This window comes from Artemia franciscana, chromosome 19, assembly GCF_032884065.1.
Source record: "Artemia franciscana chromosome 19, ASM3288406v1, whole genome shotgun sequence".
NCBI lineage: Eukaryota > Metazoa > Arthropoda > Branchiopoda > Anostraca > Artemiidae > Artemia > Artemia franciscana.
This window is the reverse complement of record NC_088881.1, coordinates 12,728,666-12,752,769: the sequence shown is the minus strand read 5'-3', so window position 1 is coordinate 12,752,769 and position 24,104 is coordinate 12,728,666. Positions and strand designations below refer to the sequence as shown.

Genomic DNA, 24,104 nt, shown 5'->3' with positions numbered 1-24,104 from the left:
TAAGAAGATAAAGCAGATATTTTGGCAAAGATTTACGCTAAACCGTCCTCATTTTTTTTAGATGGAAGGACAACACAGTCATACTTACATGTCTTTTAAATATATACAAAAGATATTTTACAAGACAAAATTGTAGATCTTTTTTCCTTATCGTGTTTACTAACATCAAGGACAAGCTTTAACATCAACATCAAGGACAACTAACTTCAAGGACAAACATAGTGGAAAACTAACATCAAGGACACACGTAGCGGAAAACTTTGTCAAAATATTTGTGTTGTCTCTTCATTTTATTCACTGGCTAAGAATCACCCTTGTTCGGGTTTGTCTATTTATTGATTTGTTTTTCTTTGCCTCTTGTCGCAAACCTCAATTTCATGATACGAAGTTATCAAATGGAAAGGTAACCCTATGCCCTCCCCAACTCTCCTCATTCTATGGAGCTATGCATATTGACACAGTCCTTTATATAACATTTGAAAATTTTCTTCAATAAGGGAGGAGCTGTCACCCTGCACCACCCTTTCTAAAGGCTTAGTCTAAAAATACTTCACCAAATAAAGGGAAATTAGAAGAAGGGGGAATCCTCAAACCCTTTCCTCTTTCCTTTCATATTTATATGAAATATCGCTGACAGTTAGGAGATTAGGGCCTAGAAGGGCTTGTTTTGAGGCTTCATCCATCCCTTTCTTGTAGAATAATCCATCACTCCTCTTCTCAATAGTCTAATTTTTTGAAACGCAGGATTTGTTTGAGGGGGGAAGGGCCAGCAGTAATGAATTTTAGGAGGGGATGGGAGAGCAATAATGAAATAAAATTCAATTCGATAATTTGAATAAGAAATGCTCAGAATCTCCCAAAAATTTAGAATTTAGAGGGGCAGGGGCCCCAAGCTCTCCACTCCGCGTACTTCTCTGATGTGATGCGTAGCTATTTACTACTGTACAGTATTTGATAAAGTCTCAAATAAATAATCTAAATTAAATGACGCAACAATTTATTTTAAATGCACTTTTATATTTTCATAGAAATAAATGCGCCTCTGCACGAAATAATGACCTCTGAATATTGGAGACATTTTAGAAGTAAATGCGCCGCTGCACGAAATTATGGCCTCTGAATATTGGACACATTTTAGTCGTATTTTGACGAATTGTGTAAATATTTCCTTTGAACGTCAAAAAATCGTCTCTTAAATCTTATGACGTCTAGTAAATAATGTTTACGGAACTGCAAGCTAATAATATAGTCAATGTAACGACCGCACCCAGCTTTGCTTCAATTATACGTAACATCCAAAAGGTTTAACCAATATTTTTTAAATTGAGTAAATTTTCATATAAGGTTTTACTCGTTGGGCCAATTATTCTGAAACATATTCAGAATTGGTAAAAACTAACCTCGCCTGGCTGCTTTGAATGCAATCCTTTCAGCTCCAAAATTCATTTTTAAGAAAAAAAATTGAACAAGATTATTATTTCAGTTTCAAAAAGATAAAGAAGGTGTAAAGAATAATATAGACGATTTTAAAAACAAAATTCAAGGACTGGAAACTGAGTTGAAATCTTTTCACATTCAATTCGAACAAGAGAAAAGGAAGAAATGGAAGAAAAGTTTAAACTTAAAGAAGGAGAGCTTGTTTCCCAAATTGAATCACTAGAAAACACGAACAAAACTATTAAGGTAAATGAAAAGTTTCATTTTTCACAACTTTTTAATATAGAAAGTAGTCTGACTGGGGGAAAAAAAAACACATATCAATGGTTTAAAGGTCAATGTTTATTTTCTACTGAACCATCAGCGGTCATGAGAACTTTACTTACAGATATATATTCCTAAGCAATGACACCAGTGGGAGGTATTCCCGTGGGAGGCATAGGGCTACAGGAATGTACTGGAAGGGAGGCGAAGTATTGCAAAGAACTGTTAGCTAGAAAAGTGCTATGTCATTTGTAATAATGAGAAAATCATGACACTTTTCTATGTTACGGCCTTTCAATAAAGGAGGGGGGGGTAATAAGACTTCAGGTCGGCCTTCAATACTTTTGCAAGTTTGTTCAAATGTCGATTTGTTCATTACTTTTTTCTAAAAACAAACTAAGTTTCAACATTTTAAAAGCACCAACACTTTAGGCTATACCGATTTTTTTTCGTGGGAAAGTTCACTGTTTTCGTAAACCAATTTCAAAGCATACGAGCTCCACAAAGTGAAGCGAAGTTTTGCAAAGAGAAAGACCTATCTAAAAGTCTTTCAAGTTGAACTTTTTTTTTATACTGGCTCTCCAGACTCAAACACATTCCTTGCAAAAACTAAATTTTCAGAAACTACACTTTGAAGCTACTAGGTTGCAAAGCAACCTAGTAGCTCACTAGGTTGTAGCTCAACCTAGTCATCACTAGGTTGCAAATCGCATTTCCTAGAAGAATAAATAAAAAGGATGAAATAAAAATTTCACCAACTTCACAAACCAATATAGGAAGTATTGGAGGTATTTTGAACAGAACATATGGCATCGTTATACCTTGCTTCATTTCAAACAGCTATGAAGCTTTTACTTTATTAAATATGGTAAAAAAGTTTTTTTCAACTGAAAGTAAGGAGCAACAACCCCTCCTCAATACCTCACTCTTCAAGTTAAAGTTTTTGGTACTTTTAAAGAAGCTTTTTATTGTTCTAATTAAAGAGCCCTTGTGTTTCAGGAGTTGTTCTTAAGGGATTGGGACAAGAGGTTAAACTTTACTTTGAAGAACAATTTATTAAGGAGGGGTCAAATCCAATTATATTCGTCACAATTTCTTTTCATTTCAAGTGTTAATGGTACTCCTTACTTTCAGTAGAAAAACTTTTTTTTTAAATTTCTGTTCGTTTTTTATATAATTCCAGGATATCCGGCTCCCCCTCAGTGGAAAATTTCCTCCCCTGATGAAAAATCTGACCATGGAAAGTTCATCCCACAGAAAATCCCCCCTGCCGCCAGGAAAATTCCTCCCAGACTATTCCATTCTTGCTAAGAATTCCCCCGGAAAACTTTTTGCAAATGATTCTTCTTGAAATGTTCTTCTTAGCACACTTTCAGATTAATTCCTGATTGTTTTTCAAATAACGGAATTTTGGAAAATTTTGCTCTCGCAAAAAATTTTCCTGTGGAAAATTTCTCCCGTATAAAAAATCCCAGACAATCACACATAGCATCTTCACATCTAAAATTGGGTCACCAAAGAGAAATTGGGACAAATAAACAGAAGTACGTATAGGAATTCTGGCAAATTCCTCAGAGTAAAGTTTCCGCTGGAAAGTTCCCTCCCCCGAAACTTCTTTCACCAGGGAGAATTCCCCCCGTGAAATTTTAGCCAGCAGAAAGTACAACCACCCCCCCCCCTCCTCACAAAAGAAGTCTGTACACTTCCCAATAGCAAATACTATACGTAAACAAAGTTACAAACTTCCTAACTTAAAGACCTTTCCCAAGGAGCTGGGCTGTGGGGGTCATGTTATACCCAAAGGCATGGCATTCAATTATATCAGACGAATTTGGGGGGGGGGGGGCTTGAGATGGGGGCTAATTGCCCTTCAACCTTATGGTCACTTAAATAGGACACAAGTACCTTTATCTTCCATTGGAACGAGCCTCCTTCCGATATTCGAGAACCATCAGTTCGATACGATCATACCCGGGAAAAAAATACCAAAAAATAAATTAACACGAACTTTGATTTTTCTTCTGGTAATTTTTATATTTTTACATTTTTGCAGATGGGAGCTTGAGACCTAAAACAGTATGGTTCTCTGGTATGCTGAATATGATGGTGTGATTTTTATTGATATTTCTTCACTTTTCGGGTGTTTTTTTTTTTTTTTTGTTGGGCTACATTAAACTTGGTGAGTGTTATATATTTGAAGCCAGCATAATGAAGATTTTTATGTGTCAAATTAAGTCAGCATTTGATGTGTCTATTTAAATCAAAATTCCATTTCTTAGAGTTTGGTTACTATTGAACCGAGTCACTCCTTAGCCAGAGTCGACCCAGCTCTAAATGGGTACCTGGAGAAATCTGGGGAAGGTAAACAGGAAGGGTGTGTGAAAGCACAGGATGGCTGGCCCCCAACCCCCCATTGCACTTCCTGGCTGAAGGGCCAAGAAACGGAGATCAGCACCGCCGGTAGGGACTGTAAAGTCTAATGCCGTATCCTTTACCTTTACCTTTACTCCTTACTAACAGTTCGTTAGCACAAATTGTTTGATCTCAATGATCAATTACTTGAAACAAAGCTACGCAAAAACGCAAAGAAAAAATCGGAAGAGCAATGAAATATTAAAGGTTCCGTTCCTAAAATCTTAAGACAGAGTTATTACTTCTAAAACAAAGAACTGAGAATTTAGAATTTGACAAGACACTCTGGCCAAGTCCTCACTTTATATTTTGATAAAATCAAAGTACTCAAATGCCTCTTAACTTTACGCTGTCTAAAATAGTAATTGTAATAGCAATACGAAGATGCTCTCTAACATAGTAATTGATAGAAAAAAAAACCTTTGGAAAAAAATATTTTCATGTCTCCGAATGCTAAATGATTTAAATTGCAGCCAATTTACCTATATCTATCGTAGAAAGCAATTAAGAACAGCCTTGACACTTGAGTATACAAGCAAGTGCTAAACAATTCTGGACAATTTCTTGGAACAAATAATCCCATTTTAAACTTCTTTTTAAACTACCTTTGGTTTTCATGAATTTGTTATGAAATTGGCCAATTTAGTCTGTGAAGATTTCAAATATTCAATTCTAAAGCTTTTAAAATATCTAAACATTTTAAAATACTTATCTCGTGGGAAAATTGGAACTAAAACAAGCCCCGACTAAGCCTGGCCTTTGTATTCTTAAATAATCCCATCGTGCCAGAGTGGCGTGAAAAATATAATCTTGAGCATAAATACATGTTAAGAGAAATGTAATAGTAATTCCCTGGCATTGTGGGATCTGCTAGGAATTTTTCTTATGAGAGAAGGGAAATTGGCCTAAAAGGGAGAGAAAATAAATTTAATGTCTGCAGGTAGAATTTAAACTTTTCACTCATTTTGGAAAATTTTACCGAGGAGACTCTGAATTTTTTGAGGAAATAAGCCCACCTTTGCTCCCACTTTAGCTACGCATATGAAAAAGTTATTCTTTGGTGCAAGCTTTAGCTCATTCTTGTCATTTATTTTCACAAAAGGCCAAGAGTACTAAACAGTAAATTAAGACACTGAAAATCTTGTCTATAGTTAAATTTAAAAAAGGAGCACCTCGAAAAGACGCCGATTTCATTGTTTATCCGTAGTTTTTGAGAAACTAATAATTTTCCGGAAACAGGATACACACAAAAAAATAAGATTTCGTTAGTAACTGATTGTTTTTTTCTAGGCAACACTGCAGAGCCTCTTGACGCCATCATCGAAACAAGAAGAATTTTAGTTTACAAAATATGGTCGCAAACCAGCACTTGGGCAAAGCATTGACATGGGGAAATTTGATACTGTTAAACAAACTATAGAAGAAGAAGAACATAGTGGTTGATCTAAGAAAATGCTAGTTAAAATAAGGGCTTTTGATTCGGAAATTATCGTAATTTGAGATGAGTCAGGATTAAATTCAGTAGTTCATAGAGTCTGAATTAAGCTTCATTGATAAATTGTATGCCAGATACGTGAACCCCAAAATTTATGTTACACCGTTATATGAAAATAGTAAAATGTCTATTAAATGAAAGTCAAAACGCGGTAAGCAGTAGTTGAAATAAATTCAAAGCTTTACATGCAGAAACGCTATTCTAATATTGTACTGTGTCTACCATGATAAAATAAAACTAGTTGACTTTTTAATATAATATTTTAATTTAGAAAATGAAACTGCGAACATAAATATGAATCATAAATACGGTGCATAAAGATAGGAATTCAACGAACGAGACCAGGAGGTAGAGCTCTTTTCTTCTTTGATTTTTGCTGCTGCATTGTGGCACTTTTGAACATGGAACTAGAAAAAGTTTTCAGCATAAATAATCAGGAAAGTGTTAGAATCAGACACTTCATATTACCATTCCACAAACACAATTTCAGAAAACTCTACTAAAGATTATAATTCTAAAAACTGACTATTATAGCTCGAAACTTTTCTTCAACAAGCAATGACGAGCCAGAAAATAATGTAGGAAGTATTCATTTGGGCGTCCATTTATTTGGATCTAAGATAAATACAGAAAAGGGGGCGGTATTTTGGGGTAGATTATGTCTCATTTTCTTACAAATACAATTTTCCATGTATTGTTATTTCCCTGAAGGATAGTAGTCCCTCTGGTCTCTGTGCTGGTGTCAATGGTTGGGTACATCCCAATCCTCAATGTGCATGGATACCCAGGGATTAATTTCAGGTTTCACTGCTTGATCCAATATCATAAGTATGTAAGAAGGTACTAGATCCTTAAGGTCTAAACCGGCGGTGTTGATCTCTTTTTCTTAGCCCTTCAGCCAGAAAGTGCTACAATGGGGGGTTGGGGGCCAACCATCTTGTGCTTTCACAAACCCATCCTGCTTACCTTCCCCACATTTCTTCAGGTCACCATTTAGAGCTGGTTCGACTCTGGCTGAGCGCACAGTTTCATGCCACTGACCTCCGTCCTAAGCCAAATAACCGGCTACGCCTGGGATCGAACCCGTACCCCACCGACAAAGAATTATCAAACCAGAACGCCAACCCCTTAGCCAGTACGGATCCAATATCATACTTCTTAGTGTTCAACAATACCGATGTAAAATTTCCCCTCTTTTAAAAAACCACTTACTAAGTATTGCAATAAAGCTAGCCACCTCCTCCACGAAACTAATCGTCCAAGAGGTATCATTTTACGGGATTTTGAGTGACTGTACATTCTTTTGAGTGGATTTTTCACATTTTCTTGGCTTAATGGTGACCCCCTCAGCCCCTTAATATTCAGCGGTCTTTTACCTGTGATCAAATTAATGAATGATTTAGTTTTCTTAATTTATTTTTCTTCTATTCATTTTTATTTAATAATCAATTATTGATTCGTTAATGTTTGACTAGTGGAGGAGAGCTGAATTATTGCTATCGCAACACCTACCAGAATAAGTTGGCAGATCTCAACCTAACTTCAGTCAGAACTATGAACTAATGTCCTTATTATAACTTCCGGAGATCATGACTCGACCCACACTATGCAAGAAGAAGGGAAGAGGGTTCCTAAATTCACTCATAAGAGCAATAGCTAGAAGGTTTGTCACTTGGCAACCATGCTTAGTCAGAAACATCATTTGATCCACTAGTTCTATCTTTCTGAAGTTGTGGAGCGATTCAACCTCTGTTAGGGAAAATGAAAGGCAAAACTAATTTCTTGGTGTATGGGAAATTTTCAAAACAGGCTCTCAGATTTTAACCAAGTGAGGAGTAAGAACTTGTCTTCTATTTTTGTTTTTTTTTTTAGAGTCCATGCCCTTTAAAACCTCTTTTGGGGGGTCAGGGGTAGGGGTCCATAAATTCTTTAATCACCATATATAACAGAAGAGGGTTTTCGAGGCCAGCCAAACGTGGTAGGTAGTAAGGGCCCTTTATAAGTGAATAAAAAGTGGAGAGCAGCTAGGCCCCCTCCTACGCTCATTTCTCACCTAAGTCACTCGATAAAAATTTTGAGATAGCCATTTTGTTCAGCACTGTCGAGAAATATAATAGATATGTCTTAATCCCCTACAGTCACCGGGAGAAGGGCTACAATTTATGAGCTTTGCCCACTGCTTACACATAGTATGGTTATTGGGAATTATACAGACGTTTTCAGGGGGATTTTTCTATTAGTGGGGGAGGGGGCTAGGGTAGGGAGTTACATAACTTCGAAGACCACACTGCTTTTCCATGACAAAAGTAAAACAGTTCAAAATAGGAATGAAACCTTTTGATTGACAGTTAACAGATCTAAAATTACTTAACTGAATATTTCAAACACATATACAGTGTTCATATCAGCAGTAAAACTAAAAGACATGAATAAAAATAAACAAATTTATACCTAACAAACTAATTACATATAATTTATTGCTCTTATTTTTTTCAATGCAAAAGATTATTAAAAGGAAATCTTTCACCTTTCCAGGGAAAGATTACTTTAAAAGTTTTCAAAATTATCTGAAAATAAAGCCGTAATTCCTTCTTCAACTCTTGGACCAGGTGTAATTAATTTTTCATCAAGGACCTTAACGTTACAAGAAAAGTCCGGATTAGAAAAATGTCAAAAATTTTGCTTTAAAACTATTAAAGCCCCAGTAGAAGAAATTATCTCTTCAATAAAAACATCTTTACATAGAAACCCCATCGTAATCAAAGATGTTAACCTAGTAAAAGCTTCTACAGTTAAAACCCTGTCAGAGTTTGCTTTAAAACCAGAAATCCCTAACAATTCTATCAATGACATAAAGATTCTTAATAATTTAAGAAGGGATGAATCTATTATTATTACAAAAGCAGACAAGGGTAACACTTTAGTGGTAATGGACACCAAGGACTACGACTCAAAATTAAACGCTTTACTGAAAGATGAAAAAACGTACAAAAACTTTCTTTTGACCCGTCAGACTCATGCACAAAGAAGTTTAAGAACGAGTTGAAGAACTAAATTATATGGAATTCCAAAGATACATAAGCCGAATCTGCCATTACGACCAATTGTTGCGAGTACAAAGTCACCAACAAGTGCTCTGAGTAAGTGGTTAGTGTCATTATGTAAACCACTCATGGGTACACAAATTTCTTACATTAAGAATTCGTCAGAACGTGTAAAAAAAAAAAACTAGAAGAAGTGGAAATCTCTTCAAATTCTATAATTTCAAGTTTCGACATTGTGTAAATGTATACGAGTATTGTTGTAAAAGCCGCAGAAATTCTTCTTGAATGAAAGATACTAAGAAATTTGGACTTAATTAGTGGTCAAACAGTTCTGGAAGTCGGTGTAATTATGAATTTAGTTAGGTTGTGCAATACGTTCTCTTATTTTTTTTCAATTCAGAGGTGGTTTTTTCGAACAAGTAAATGATTTACCCATGGAGGCCCCTTTAAGGCCTTTATTAGCAAACTGTTTTGTAGAAAATATTGAAACAATAGTGTTATATTCATACTTTTTAAAACATGAAGTTTGGGGGAGATATATGGATGACATAATTTAAGTATGGAATTATGGGGTGGAGGAATTAAAAAGTTTTTTAGAACATCTTAATTTTTGGGGAGGTGATTTAAAATTTACAATAGGATCAGAAGAGGATAATAAACTTCCTTTTCTGGATGTTCTTCTTTTAAAAAATGAAAATAGTCTGGATTTTAAGATTTACAGAAAACCTGCTAATAATAACAGATTTTTGTCGGTTTTCTCCGGTCATGCTCGCCAAGTAAAAATTGGTTTAATCATATCCTTAACTGACCACATTTTAGAATTTGCTCTTCAAAATTCATTGAGGAGGAATTAATTTTGTTAAAAGAGATTTTAATAAATAGCCATTATTTGGGTTGGTTAATAGACCAGACTTTTTCGAAAAGAGGGAAAAAATTTCTAGAATTTTTTGACAATATTCTAGAAACAACAGAAAAGAAAGATATTTTTGTTCTCTACCATATGTTCCAGGGTTGAGTGAAAAACTTAAAAGAATTTTACAAAATAATGGCTTAAAGGTTGCTTTAAGAGGTAGTAATACTTTGGCTAGTTTTTTAATTTCTGGAAAGTATCGAACTTGCGTAGAGAAACAAAGTGGGGCTTATAAAATCCCATGTACTTGTGGAAGCTCTTATGTGGGAATTACTAACCAGAATTTAAAAATGAGATTGCTACAACATCATAATTCTATTTCATCGTCTTTAAAGGAAAATACCAAACCTGAAGATTTCACGTCGGCCCTTTCGGAACATATCTATAATTATCTAAATCATTTTATTTTGTTTGAAAATGTTTCTTTGATTTATAGGGACCAAGGTTTAAAGCAAATTTTCAGGGAAACAATAGAAATTAAAAAAAAAATTTATTCAAGAATAATTCCATAAACAGTGATACAGGTGAATTTGGATTGAACTCAATTTGTGATTATTTACTGAGGTCAAATAAAGTAAATATCACTTCACCTAAGAGCTATGACCTCTGTCCGCGTAATGTGTCAAATAAATCTAATGAACCGGAACCGAATAGGTCAAAGAGGTTTGCTTCCGCTGTTGCATTGAAAAAAAATAAGAGCAATAAACTATATGTAATTAGTTTATTAGGTATAAATTTGTTTATATTTATTCATGTCTTTTAGTTTTACTGCTGATGATGAACACTGTATATGTGTTCGAAATATCCAGTTGAATAATTTGATATGTGTTCTCTGTCAATTAAAGGATTCATCCCTATTTTGAACTGTTTTACTTTCGGTAGGGAGTTACGTGGGAGGATATTTCCATGGAGGAGTTTTACATGGGGGATAGGACATTGCTATGAAGAGGGCAAGTTTCTCTTTCTGGCACTATTCTTTAAAATAAATTAGTCTCGTTAGTAAAGCTGAATATCAAAGAAACGATGTAAATGAGTTTTCGTTTTAGCCCTACAATTTGAAGCCTTTTGTTGTTTATACAAAGCTTGTTTTTCTTAGAATTAGGCTCTGAACAAATATTCCCTGTGTTCCGGTCGCCATTTGTGCTCCGGTGTCCCAGTCTATTATTTCTCTTTGAATGTCCCGGTCGTCATTTATATTCCCTGTGTCTCAGTTGTCATTTGTGTCCCGGTGTCCCAGTTTGTAATTTCTCTTTGAGTGTCCCGGTCGTCATTTATATTCCCTGTGTCCCAGTCATCATTTGTGTCTCGGTCTCCCGGTCTGTAGCGTCTTCGTATAATGACGTCATATACAAAGCCTTATATACTTACAATGACGTCATATGCAAACCCACATACAAACAAACATGCATACATACAGCTTATTTATATATATATAAATATAGTTTCTTTCTTAGTTTTTTCTTTTTTAGTTTTTTCTTTTTTTAGTTTTTTTTCTGTTTTGGTTTTTCTTTTTTTTAGTTTCTTCTTTTTATTAATTTGTTTTCTTTTTAGTTTTTTCTTCTTTTTTTAGTTTTTTTTCTTTTTTAGTTTTTTCTTTTTTTTGTTTTTTCTTTTTTTTAGTTTTTCTTTTTTTTAGTTTTTTCTGTTTTTTAGTTTTTTCTTTTTTAATTTTTTTTCGCCACACCAACACCTAGTTGGTGGGGGCGCTTCGCGCCCCCTATCCCCCCGCCCGCGTAAGTCATTACGCGTCATATTAGTTACGCACCATTATAGTTGTGTCCCTATGTCCCATCTGTGAATATAGATAGATATATATATGTTTTTAACTACGTAAAACTTGCGAATATACAACGTTCTTCGCTGTCACATTGTTTGTGCATATAAATAGACTGTCAGATTTACCGACTCTTGAACATGCAACATATTTCCCATGGGAAAAACAATCCGTATTCAGATCTATACCGCATTTTTCTAATGATTGCCCTTGAGCTTTGTTGATGATGATTGCTAATCGAACATTCCCTGTGTCCCCGTCGTCATTTATAACCCCCCCTGTGCCCCAGAGTCCCTGTTGTAGTTGTCCCCGTGTCCCAGTCGTCATTTATGTTCCCTGTATTCCGGTCGTCATTTGTGTCCCGGCGTCCCGGTCTGTATTTTCTCTTTGAGTGTCCCGGTCGTCATTTATATTCCCTGTGTCCCGGTTGTCATTTGTGTCCCGTTGACCCAGTTTGTAATTTCTCCTTGAGTGTCCCGGTTGTCCCCCGGTCGTCATTTGTGTCTCGGTCACCCGGTCTGTAGCGTCCTCTTATAATGACGTCATATCCAAAGCCTTATATACTTATAATGACGTCATATGCAAACCCACATACAAACAAACATGCATACATACAGCTTATTTATATATATATATATAGATATAGTTTCTTTCTTGGTTTTTCCTCTTTTAGTTTTTTCTTTTCTTAGTTTTCTTCTGTTTTGGTTTTTCTTTTTTTTAGTTTCTTCTTTTTATTAATTTGTTTTCTTTTCAGTTTTTTCTTTTTTTTTAATTTTTTCTTTTTTTTATTATTTCTTGTTTTTAGTTGTTTCTGTTTTTTAGTTTTTTCTTTTTTAATTTTTTTTCCGCCACACCAACACTTAGTTGGTGGGGGCGCTTCGCGCCCCCTCAAGCCCCCCCCCACCCCTAAGTCGTTACGCGTCATATTAGTTTCACGCCATTATAGTTGTGTCCCAATGTCCCATCTGTGAATATAGATAGATATATATATATGTTTTTAACTACGTAAAACTTGCGAATATACAACGTTCTTCGCTGTCACATTGTTTGTGCATATAAATAGATTATCAGATTTACCGACTCTTGAACGTGCAACGTATAATTGCCCATGGGAAAAACAATCCGTATTCAGATCTATACCGCATTTTTCTAATGATTGCCCTTGAGCTTTGTTGATGATGATTGCTAATCGAACATTCCCTGTGTCCCCGTCGTCATTTATAACCCCCCCTGTGCCCCAGCGTCCCTGTTGTAGTTTTCCCCGTGTCCCAGTCGTCATTTATGTTCCCTGTATTCCGGTCGTCATTTGTGTCCCGGTGTCCCGGTCTGTATTTTCTCTTTGAGTGTCCCGGTCGTCATTTATATTCCCTGTGTCCCGGTTGTCATTTGTGTCCCGGTGACCCAGTTTGTAATTTCTCCTTGAGTGTCCCGGTTGTCCCCAGGTCGTCATTTGTGTCTCGGTCACCCGGTCTGTAGCGTCCTCTTATAATGACGTCATATCCAAAGCCTTATATACTTATAATGACGTCATATGCAAACCCACATACAAACAAACATGCATACATACAGCTTATTTATATATATATATAGATATAGTTTCTTTCTTGGTTTTTCCTCTTTTAGTTTTTTCTTTTCTTAGTTTTCTTCTGTTTTGGTTTTTCTTTTTTTTAGTTTCTTCTTTTTATTAATTTGTTTTCTTTTCAGTTTTTTCTTTTTTTTAATTTTTTCTTTTTTTTATTATTTCTTGTTTTTAGTTGTTTCTGTTTTTTAGTTTTTTCTTTTTTAATTTTTTTTCCGCCACACCAACACTTAGTTGGTGGGGGCGCTTCGCGCCCCCTCAAGCCCCCCCCCCCCACCCGTAAGTCGTTACGCGTCATATTAGTTTCACGCCATTATAGTTGTGTCCCAATGTCCCATCTGTGAATATAGATAGATATATATATATGTTTTTAACTACGTAAAACTTGCGAATATACAACGTTCTTCGCTGTCGCATTGTTTGTGCATATAAATAGATTGTCGGATTTACTGACTCTTGAACATGCAACATATAATTGCCCATGGGAAAAACAATCCGTATTCAGATCTATACCGCATTTCTCTAATGATTGCCCTTGAGCTTTGTTGATGATGATTGATAATTGAACATTCCCTGTCTCCCCGTCGTCATTTATTTATCCCCCCTGTGCCCCAGAGTACCTGTTGTAGTTGTCCCCGTGTCCCTGTCGTCATTTATGTTCCCTGTGTTCTGGTCGTCATTTGTGTCCCGGTATCCCAGTCTATAGTTTCTCTTTGAGTGTCCCGGTCGTCATTTATATTCCCTGTGTCCCCGTCGTCATTTGTGTCTTGGTTTCCCGGTCTGTAGCGTCATCTTATAATGACGTCATATGCAAACCCACAAACAAACAAACATGCATACATACAACTTATTTTTATATATCTACTAGCTGTTGGGGTGGCGCTTCGCACCATCCCAACACCTAGTTGGTGGGGGCGCTTCGCGCCCCCCCCCAAGCCCCCCCGCGCGCGTAAGTCGTTACGCGCCATTGTAGTTGTGTCCCTGTGTCCCATCTGTGAATATGGAAAGAAATCTATATATATATAAATAAGTTGTCTGTCTGTGTGTCTGTCTGTGGATCAGGTGACGTCATGTTTCTGTGTTGACTGACGTCATGAAATTAGTTGTCATCATTTTTGCTTTGACGGTGACGTCATTAAAGATATTTAATCATGAAGTTAGTTGTCGTCATTTTTGCTATGACGGTGACGTCATTAAAGATATTTAAGACATATATGTTCACGTAGAAATCTATTAATGTTTAAGTTTAAAATGATTGATGAACTTACAATGGCAAAAGCCGATGAAGATGCTCAAAGAGTCTATGCCAAAAAACTTGCTGCTGATAGAGAAAGTCAGAAAAGAAAGCGTGCCGAGGAATCAAAAGAACAGCAAGGAAACAGGCTTGAGGCTGATAGAGAAAGAAAGAACAGAGCGCGTGCCGAGGAATCAAAAGAACAGCAAGGAAACAGGCTTAAGGCTGATAGAGAAAGAAAGAACAGAAAGCGTGCCGAGGAACTACCAGAGCAACGCGAAAGCAGACTTGCTGCTAAAAGAGAAAGAAAAAAAAGCAGGCGTGCCGAGGAATCACAAGAACAGCAAGAAATGAGGCTTGCTGCTGATAGAGAAAGTAAGAAAAGAAAGCGTGCCAAGGAATCAGAGCAACCTGAAAGTTATCGCCTGGCATTCAGGTACAGCCCAGTCGATGATTATAGCTTGAGTAGATGTGTTCAAATCGGGACAATGTCTAAAATTTGTCCCTATTGCAATGCCTTGAAATTCAATGGTGAAACAATGGGAATGTGTTGCGCCTCAGGAAAAGTTAAACTTCCTCTATTGGCTGCACCACCAGAGCCATTGAAGACTTTCCTTACTGGAACTACGTCAGAATCTAAGCGTTTTTTTGTCAAAAATCAGAAAATACAACTCATGTTTGCAAATGACGTCGTTTGGAGCCCACATCGAAAATCCAGATCAATTTATGTCTACTTTCAAAGTAAAAGGGCAAATTTATCATAGAGCAGGGTCCCTTCTACCATTCTCAGGCGAGAATCATAGATTTTTATAATTGTACTTCACCAGTAATAGAAATTCTGAATTGAATGCACGTTGCGAAATTTCTCCCAACGTTGAAAGGACAATCGTTTCCCAATTGCAACATCATTTCCACGAAAATAATAATTTAGTGCGTCTGTTCAAAACACCCATTGCTTTGATGCCTACTGATACGCATAAAATTGTTATTTCCGTTGACAAAACGCCTCCTGGCCAACATGTGCGTAGATACAATGCTCCAACTATCGACGAAGTGGCAATCGTTATGGTCGGTGATCAGTTTTCACCTCGAGATATTATTCTTCATAAGCGAAACACTCAGTTGTTAAGAATTGCTGAAACTCATCGATGCTACGATGCCCTACAATATCCTATCATTTTTTGGGATGGATTCGACGGCTATCACTTTAATATGAAATTGATGAATCCAGCCACTAACAAAGAAATGAATAAGAAATGCAGTGCAATGCATTATTATTCCTATTCTGGCATCAATTTGATCAAAAAATGATATAGCGTTGGCAATTGCGTCGTCCGGAATAGCCGCAACATTGCTGCCTGGTGGAAAAACTGCTCATTCCGCTTTGAAATTGCCTCTGAATTTGCATTCTACAGAAACTCCCACGTGCAATATTTCCAAATCATCTGGGATGGGTAAAGTATTGCAGCAATGCAAACTTATTATTTGGGATGAGTGCACAATGGCACACAAAAAAATCGCTCGAGGCTCTGGATCAATGCTTGGAAGATTTGAGAGGGAAGTCGAAACCCTTTGGCAGCACATTAATATTGCTTGCGGGAGATTTCAGGCAAACATTACCTATAATACCTAGATCAACTCCTGCAGACGAAATGAATGCTTGCCTGAAAAATTCTAATTTATGGGCACACGTAAAAATATTAAAATTAACTACAAATATGCGTGTCCGATTGCAAAACGATGACTCTTGTCAAACATTTTCAGATCAATTGCTGGCAATTGGAAACGGAAAGCTCCCAGTAGACTCAATTTCAGGACATATACAACTACCTGCTGATTTCTGTAATTTAGTGACGTCCAAAAATGAATTGATTGAAAAAGTATTTCCGAAAATTCTAAACAATTATAAAAATAATAAATGGCTAAGTGAAAGAGCGATTCTCGCACCCAAAAATATAGACGTCCACGAAATCAACAATATTGTTTTGACCAAGATTCGAGACCAGGCAGTCCTTTACAAGTCAGTCGACACAGTTTTGGAACCAAATGAAGCGGTTAATTATCCATCTGAATTTTTAAATTCCATAGATCTTTCAGGGTTTCCACCACACGTGCTACAACTAAAAATAGGCGTACCAATAATACTTTTAAGAAATATCAACCCACCAAAGCTTTGCAATGGCACGCGACTTGCCGTAAAAAAAAACAATGGAAAACCTAATAGAGGCCACAATCTTGACAGGGCCTTTTGAGGGTGAGGCTGTTCTTATTCCTCGCATTCCCATGATTCCAACCGATCTGCCTTTTCAATTTAAAAGATTGCAATTCCCAATTCGATAAGCATTTGCAATCACCATTAACAAAGCTCAAGGTCAATCATTAGAAAAATGTGGTATAGATCTTAATACTGATTGTTTTTCCCATGGACAATTGTACGTTGCATGTTCGAGGGTCGGTAAACCTGACAATCTATTTATATGCAGCGACAATTGGACAGCGAATAATGTTGTATATTCGCAAGTTTTACGCGGTTAATTTGTATTGTATCGATCTATCTATCTATCTATATAAAACCGAGTTGTGTGTATGCATGTTTGTTTGTTTGTAAAAAGAGCGTTTGCATATGACATCATTATTAGTACATACGGCTTTGTATATGCACAGACAATGGGAAAGCCAAGAATGTTGTATATTCGCACCAAAAATGTTGTATATTCGCAATTTTTACGTAGTTTGAAACACATATATAAATCTATCTATTTTCACAGGTGGGACACAGGGAGACAACTACAATGGCGCGTAACTAATATGGCGCGTAACGACTTACGCGCGCGGGGGGCTTGGGGGGCGCGAAGCGCCCCACCAACAGCTAGTATATATATATATATATATATATATATATATATATATATATATATATATATATATATATATATATATATATATATATATATATATGCTTTCAACTACGTAAAACTTAGGAATATACAACATACTTCGATGTCCCATTGTGTGTGCATATAAATAGATTGTCAGGTTTACCGACTCTTGAACATGCAACATAAAATTGTCCATGGGAAAAACAATCCGTATTCAGATCTATACCTGATTATTCTAATGATTGCCCTTGAGCTTTGTTGATGGTGATTGCTAATCGAACATTCCCTGTGTCCCCGTCGTCATTTATATATCCCCCTGTGCCCCCGACATCCCCCTTGTAGTTGTGTCCCTGTGTCCCGGTCGTCATTTATATTCCCAGTATCCCGGTCGTCATTTGTGTCCCAGTGTCCCAGTCTGTAATTTCTCTTTGAGCGTCCCAGTCGTCATTTATATTATCTGTATCCCGGTCGTCATTTACAAACATGACGTCAGACAACAAACAACTTCATGACGACATACAGTTCAATCCTTATAATGAAGTCAGTCAAACATGACGTCAGTCAACACACAAACATGACGTCAGTCGACAGACACACAATCAACTTATTTTCATATATATAGATACATTTTTTTTTTAGTTTTTTCTTTTTCAGTTTTTTCTTTTCTTAGTTTTTTTCTGTTTTAGTTTTCTTCTTTTTATTAATTTGTTTTTCTTTTTAGTTTTTTTTTCTTTTTTAGTTTTGTTCCTACTAGTTTTTTCTTTTTTTTTAGTCTTTCTTTTATTTCTTTTTTCTGTTTTTTAGCTTTTTCTTTTTTTTCCATTTTTTTCTTTTTTAGTTTTGTAGCTTTTTTAGTTTTTTTTAGCTTTTTTCTTTTTAGTTTTTTAAATTTTTTTAGTTTTTTTCTTTTTAGGTTTTTTCTTATTTTATTTTTTTTTTTTTTTTAGTTTTTTTTAGTTTTTCTTTTTTAGTATTTTCCTTTTTTAATTTTTTATTTTTTTTAGTTTTTCTTTTTTAGTTTTTTTTTTAATTTTTAGTTTTTTTTCTTTCATTTTCTTCGTTATTTTTCAGATGTCATATGAAAACCCTCAAACATACAAAAAAACAAACATGGTTTATTTTTTTTTATTTTTTAGTTTTTTCTTTTTTTAGTTTTGTAGCTTTTTTAGTTTTTTTTAGCTTTTTTTATTTCAGTTTTTTACCTTTTTTAATTTTACCTAGCGTAAAGAGCGAGGGATTGCGGAGGGGACAACTCATTTAATATACGGATTAATTTCGGTTCGTTTTAAGTTTTAATGCCGCTCCTTACTTTCAGCTAAAAAAATTAGTTTTTTTTTATTTAATTTCTGAACGTTTTTGAATTAATGCATGTTTGGTTTTGGCTCTCCGCACATAAATTATTAAAATGAAATTTGTATATTAATTCTTTTTTTGGCTAAATGGCTTTCTCTTAGTTTTGATCAGACGATATTGAGAAATAAGGGGTGGAGAAGGAGGCCTAGTTGCCCTCCAATTTTTGGTTACTTAAAATGCAACTAGAACTTAATTTTTAACGAAAGTTTTTATTAGTAAAAAATATACGTAACTTAAGAATTAACTTACGTAACAAACTTTCATAACCTTATATTTTTATTATGTATACGAGGGGGTTTGTACCCTCGTTAATACCTCGCTCTTTACACTAGATCCTAAGTTTTGTCCCAATTCTTTAAGAATGACCCCTGAATCAGAAATGCCGTAGAATAAATAGTTGAAATTACTAAAAATACTTTAGCATAAAGAGCAAGGTATTTATCTCCTCCTAAATACCTCGCTCTTTATGCTAAAGTATTTTTAGAACCCCTCATATGCGTAATAGTCTCTGTTCGTTTTAAGTTTCAATGCTACTTCTTCCTTTCATTTGAAAAAACGTTTTCATGTTTATTTTTCATTGTTTTCTTATAGTAGTGCTAGAGAATCCTGCGCCCTTGTCATTGAATTTTTCTTCCCCCATGACAGAATACTCCAAGGAAAGATCCTCCAACATAGCCCCCTCTCCTCAGCCCCACCCCCAAACAAAATAAATCCCCCTAAAAACGTCTGTACGCTTCCCAATAACCATTACTATGTGTAAACACTGGTCAAAGTTTGTAACTTGCAGCCCCTCCCCCAGGGATTGTGGGGGAGTAAGTCATCCCCAAAGACATAGTTATTATGGTTTTCGACTATGTTGAACAAAATGGCTATCTCAAAATTTTGATCCGTTGACTTTGGGAAAAAAATGAGCGTGGGATGGGGCCTAGATGGCCTCCAATTTTTTTGGTCACTTAAAAAGGGCACTAGAACTTTTCATTTTCGTTAGAATGATACCTCTTGCGACATTCTAGGACCACTTGGTCGATACGATGATCCCTGGGGAAAAAAAAAAAATAAAATAAACACGCACCCGTGTTTTGTCTTCTGGCAAAAAATACAAAATTCCACATTTTTGTAGATAGGAGCTTGAAACTTCTACAGTAGGGTTCTCTGATACGCTGAATATGATGGTGTCATTTTCGTTAAGATCCTACGACGTTTAGGGGGTGTTTCCCCCTATTTTCCTAAATAAGGCAAATTTTCTCAGGCTCGTAACTTTTGATGGGTAAGACTAAACTTTATGAAATTTATATATTTAAAATTAGCATTAAAATGCAATTCTTTTGATGTAGTTATTCATATCAAAATTCAATTTTTTAGAGTTTTGGTTACTATTGAGCCGGGTCGCTCCTTACTACAGTTCGTTACCACGAACTGTTTGAAAGTAGGCATAAATTGATCTTGATTTCGATTTGGGCACCAAACGACATCATTTGGAAACATGAGTTATATTTTCTGATGTTTGATAAAAAAAAACGCTTATATTCTGACGTAGTTCCAGTAAGCAAAGTCTTTAATGGCTCTGGGGGTGCAGCCAGTTAAGGAAGTTTAACTTTTCCCGAGGCGCAACACATTCCCATTGTTTCACCATTAAATTTCAAGGCCTTGCTGTAGGGAAAAGTTTTAGACATAGTCCCGATTTGAACACATCTACTATAATCATTGACTGGGCTGTACCTGAATGTCATGCGATAATTTTTACGTTGCTCTTGTGATTCCTCGGCACGCTTTCTTTAGGCATTATCTCTTGAAGCCGCAAGCCTGTATTCACGTTGCTCTTGTGATTCCTCGACACGCCTTCTTTTTTTACTTTCTCTTTCAGCAGCAAGTCTGGTTTCGCGTTGCTCTGGTAGTTCCTCGACACGCCTTCGTTGACGTAAATTGCACATTCCTAATCTGGCCCTTTCTCTTTGAACCACAAGCCTGGTTTTGCTTTTTGGTAACATTCTATCTTTTTCAATGTTTTTCAATTTGTCAATGTTCATTCTAACATTGACAGTTGGAACAATCTTTTCGTGCCAAGCATGCTAAAGCTGAACAATTTATAATAAACCTCAAAATTTTAAGTATCTGTTTTAAGGTTTTCGAATTACTTTAAGCTATTGTCACTATATATTGAAATATTTATGCAATTCCCAGTTTTTACATTTTTAGTTTCAGTTTTCTTTTTCTTCTTTATTTTTCAGACGTCATATACAAACCCTCAACACATACAACTCAACAAAACTCAACTCAACAAATACAAATATATACAACTTATTTTTATATATATCTATATATATAAAAATAAGTTGTCTGTGGGTTATGTCTGTTACACTTTGTCTGTTACGCCAGATTATATCTTCTATGTATATAAAAATAAGTTGTATGTATTTTCGTGTTGAGGGTTTAAATTTAAAAACTGGGAATTGCATAAATATTTCGAAATATTTTGATAATAGATTAATGTAATTTGAAAACCTTAAAAAAGATACTTAAAATGTTGAGGTTTATTATAAATTGTTGAGCTTTAGCAAGCTTGGCACGTGGAGAATTCTCCAACTGTCAATGTTGTAGAATGTTACCAAAAAGCAAAACCAGGCTTGCGGTTCAAAGAGAAAGGGCCAGATTAGGAATGTGCAATTTATGTCAACGAAGGCGTGTCGAGGAACTACCAGAGCAACGCGAAACCAGACTTGCTGCTGAAAGAGAAAGTAAAAAAAGAAGGCGTGTTGAGGAATCACAAGAGCAACGTGAAAACAGGCTTGCAGTTTCAAGAGATAATACTAGATTAGGAATGTGCAATTTACGTCAACGAAGATGTGTCGAGGAACTACCAGAGCAACGCGAAACCAGACTTGCTGCTGAAAGAGAAAGTAAAAAAAGAAGGCGTGTCAAGGAATCACAAGAGCAACGTGAAAACAGGCTTGCGGCTCATAGAGAAAAAAAGAAAAGAAAGCGTGCCAAGGAATCACAAGAGCAACCTGAAAATTATCACATGGCATTCAGATACATCTTAGTCGATGGTTATAGTAGATATGTTCAAATCGGGACTATGTCTAAAATTTGTCCCTATTGCAAGGCCTTGAAGTTAAATGGTGAAACAATGGGAATGTGTTGCGCCTCAGGGAAAGTTAAACTTCCTCTACTTGCTTCACCCCCAGAGCCATTGAAGACTTTGCTTACTGGAACTACGTCAGAATCTAAGCGTTTTTTATCAAACAGCAGAAAATATAACTCATGTTTCCAAATGACGTCGTTTGGTGCCCAAATCCAAAATCAAGATCAATTTATGCCTACTTTCAAAGTAAAAGGGAAAATTTATCATAGAGCAGGGTCCCTTCTACCATTCTCAGGCGAGAATCATAAATTTTTACAATTGTACTTCATCAGTGATAGAAATTCTGAATTGAATACACGTTGCGAAATTTCTCCCAATGTTGAAAGGACAATCGTTTCTCAATTGCAACATCTTTTCCACGAAAATAATAATTTAGTGCGTCTGTTCAAAACAGCCGTCGATTTGATGCCTACTGATACGCATAAAATTGTTATTTCCGCTGACAAAACGCCTCCTGGCCAACATGTACGTAGATACAATGCTCCAACTATCGACGAAGTGGCAATCGTTATGGTCGGTGATCATCTTTTACCTCGAGATATTATTCTTCATAAGTAAAACGCTCAGTTGGTAAGAATTGCTGAAACTCATCGATGCTACGATGCCCTACAATATCCTATCATTTTTTGGGATGGAGCCGACGGCTATCGCTTTAATATTAAATTGATGAATCCAGCCACTAGCAAAGAAATGAATAAGAAATGCAGTGCAATGCATTATTATTCCTATAGACTAATGATTCGGCAGGATGAAGACAATTATATTTTAAAATGCCGTCAATTGTTTCACTAATACGTCGTTGATATGTATGCAAAAATCGAATCAGAACGTTTTCTATATATCCGTCTGAATCAGACGAAGCTCCGCTCTGAACAATACATTCATTTGCGAGATGCAGTAGTAAATGACGGTAATAACACAAACGTTGGAAGATTAACGATTTTACCTTCTTCATATGCTGGCAGTTCCCGTCATATGCATGAATATGCTCAAGATGCTATTACGTATGTTCGTCTCTATGGTCGTCCAGATAAATTTATTACAATTACATGTAATCAATCTTGGAACGAGATACAGCAGCTTTTACTTCAAGGACAATCGGCAGTTCATAGACATGACATTACGGCCCGTGTCTTCCGGCAAAAGTTGAAATCACTGATAAACTACATAGTAAAACTTGAAGTGTTTGGGTCAGTGCGATGCTGGATGTACTCAGTGGAATGGCAAAAAGAAGGTTTGCCACACGCATATATACTAATTATGCTACATAATAAAATTACTTCTAATGAAATTGATGATGTGATTTCCGCTGAAATACCTGATGAAAATGTCGATAAGGGGTTATATGATATTGTTGTAAAAAATATGATACATGGACCTTGCGGTGCACTGAACGAAAATTCACCATGCATGGCAAAAGGAAGGTGCACGAAGCAATGTCCTCGACTTTTAGTATCCAACACAATTACTGGCAATGATGGTTACCCACAATATAGAAGAAGATCTACTGAAGATGGCGGTAAAACAGCAATAATAAAGAAGCGTAACGGTACCACCATCGAAGTAGATAACCAGTGGGTTGTTCCATACTCCCCATTATTATCAAAAACATTTGATGCACACATAAACGTTGAATACTGTAACTCCGTAAAGGCAATCAAATACATATGTAAATACGTCAACAAAGGTAGTGACATGGCAGTTTTTGGCTTGTAGTCCCAAATCAAAGATATCGACGAAATCGTACAATATCAGGCTGGAAGATACATAAGCAGTAATGAAGCTGTTTGCCGAATTCTTTCATTTCCGATACATGAACGTAGTCCAGCTGTTGTTCACTTAGCGGTACATTTACAGAATGGTCAACGTGTTTATTTTTCGGAATCCAACGTGCAACAAAGAGCCCTGAATCCACCGGATACAAAGTTAACTGCTTTCTTTTCGTTATGCAAAAATGATTTTTTTGCAAAAAAACTGCTGTATACTGAAGTGCCTTCGTATTACACGTGGAATACTAAAAATAAAGTATTTGAACGTCGAAAACAGGGTAAGTCAGTCGACGGCCAACCTACCATCTTCAAAGATACCACGATAGGAAGACCCCAATCAACATGAATGCTTGTTTCTACGCCTGCTTTTGGTGAATGTACCCGGTCCGACTTCCTTTGAGTATTTGAGAACTGTAAATGGTACTATACATGACACTTGCCGTAGTGCATGCCAAGCTCTGAATTTATTGGAGAATGACCAACACTGGGATAACTGCATCAATGACGCGTGCGAAACGTCAACTCCAAGTCAAATTCATGCATTGTTTGGCATCATACTAACAACTTGCTCTCCATCAGCTCCTACAGAGTTATGGGAAAAATATAAATCAAAAATATCCGAAGATATACTCTATCGAAAACGGTTAGAGACGTCAGATATGACTTTTGATTTTACATCAGAAATTTATAACTACATATCAGTTATTATAGAAGATTTGTGCGTATGGATGGCAAACAAACCTCTTCAGGATTTGGGAATGCCTTCACCTAATCGTACCGCTGCTGTTTCGACATGTGTAGAATTGGATCGT

General features: G+C 36.0%; 2 long non-coding RNA genes across 2 annotated transcripts in view; one reads left to right on the top strand and one right to left on the bottom strand.

Moving 5' to 3' along the window:
• Positions 1-5,824, top strand: part of LOC136039299 (uncharacterized) — a 38,749-nt gene extending 32,925 nt beyond the window's left edge. The window contains exon 3 of the long non-coding RNA XR_010620420.1: positions 5,404-5,824. This is a non-coding gene — a long non-coding RNA (uncharacterized LOC136039299). The remainder of the gene's footprint in view (positions 1-5,403) is intronic.
• Positions 5,825-5,849: 25 nt separating this feature from the next.
• The window catches only part of LOC136039298 (uncharacterized), a 64,422-nt gene continuing 46,167 nt past the window's right edge, over positions 5,850-24,104 (bottom strand). Inside the window, exon 3 of the long non-coding RNA XR_010620419.1 lies at positions 5,850-6,015. This is a non-coding gene — a long non-coding RNA (uncharacterized LOC136039298). The remainder of the gene's footprint in view (positions 6,016-24,104) is intronic.